This window comes from Atta colombica, unplaced genomic scaffold, assembly GCF_001594045.1.
Source record: "Atta colombica isolate Treedump-2 unplaced genomic scaffold, Acol1.0 scaffold32, whole genome shotgun sequence".
NCBI classification, from domain to species: domain Eukaryota; kingdom Metazoa; phylum Arthropoda; class Insecta; order Hymenoptera; family Formicidae; genus Atta; species Atta colombica.
This window is the reverse complement of record NW_017259426.1, coordinates 600,718-602,101: the sequence shown is the minus strand read 5'-3', so window position 1 is coordinate 602,101 and position 1,384 is coordinate 600,718. Positions and strand designations below refer to the sequence as shown.

General features: G+C 38.9%; 1 protein-coding gene across 3 annotated transcripts in view; it reads left to right on the top strand.

Annotated features, from left to right (window-relative positions):
- Positions 1 to 264: 264 nt before the first annotated feature.
- Positions 265 to 1,384, top strand: part of LOC108690368 (N-acetylgalactosamine kinase) — a 26,726-nt gene continuing 25,606 nt past the window's right edge. For 2 of the 3 annotated variants that reach the window (XM_018197622.1, XM_018197619.1), the window contains exon 1: positions 265 to 373. The gene's annotated coding sequence lies outside the window, so the exon portion shown is untranslated. The remainder of the gene's footprint in view (positions 374 to 1,384) is intronic. The other variant, XM_018197621.1, reaches the window with a different exon arrangement.

Here is a 1,384-nt window from a genome sequence, read left to right as displayed (position 1 = left end):
CTACGTTTTATTATGAACATGTTAACCCGTCAGTAGCACAGTAGGTAAGGCCGCATTCATCGTTATCTGAGTGCACCCAGGTGTCATTTCCTTGTTTAACATTCGATGAACAACAATAATGAACCGACACCTGGATGAACCTGGGTGAAGATTCTGAACGCAATCCAGTATGGCGAATAATACACTAGCAACAGCGACTCATTTGACGACGTGTTGTACTTCGTAAGATGACAGATCGATAAGTAACACGTCGTGGTCCACAAGTCAAGAATGCAACTACGCCATAAAAGCGCATCACGTGTTGATAAGGTTAATCAACGGCGATAACGAGTCGCGTCATTCAGTAAGTCGTGGCGAGCTCCTGCAGAACGAGGTACGTCCCTACGGTCTTATCAAAATTTATCGAATCCCAAGACATTTTGTTAAAATCCGCCGCCATGTAACAAGGTATCCCTTCTGCTTTACGACAATAAACAGCTGATACGGCACAGCCGGCGCCGCTGTAGCCGCTCGCAACAACCTCGCGCGCGCTCTCGCGTCTCCCCGCTGATTCGGCGCTATTACGAATCGTTTATCGTAAAATAATGTGTGCAACGTATCAAATATCCGGGAGAAGATTTTAATATCCGTGGCTCATAATTGTGTTCAGTACGACGAAGTTCGATTGTAACTTGCAAAAATTTTTTCCTTATAAGCAAATGGAGATTTTCTAAAATATTTGTGGGAGTTTTAATAGGAAATTTTAAAAGAAACTTTGTTCAGAAATGGATTAATTAATTAATTGTGTAATTACATTGAAACCACGTAATAGCTCGCGATTTGAGAATCTGAACGTTATAACGAGATCCCTACTTCACTTCAAAACAATGAGATTCATGATTTTGGTGAACTATTTTTTACTCATGCTATTCACAGTGCGGAAAAAATTTTTCGCACTGTTTCAAGATTACGAGGTTCCAATTTTAATGAAAAAATTACTGTTTCAATTGTATCTTTATTTTTCGGAGTAGGAAAGAAAGAAAGAGAAAAACACACAGCTTTAAGATGATCATGATTTTTACCGAAAGAGTCTTTCATAATCCCTGCGGTCGGTCGCATCTATGCTAAACTTTCTCTTATTCATAAAAAGTAGCTACATCTAATGAGTAGCTACATCGCGCAATTAGCAGCAGATGTTCTTTCTATCAAACATCTGTATTATATAACAAAAACAAAATTCGAAGCACCTATTGATATCGATTTTTAAGAACTAATAAAAAAAAATTTGATACGATATTGTGCGTTAAAATCTTATATCCGATGGGCACGCTTTTTCACCAACACGTCGAATTAACAATTTGATTTTCGCACGCGCGCGCGAGTGTGTTTTGTGTATGTGTGTGTG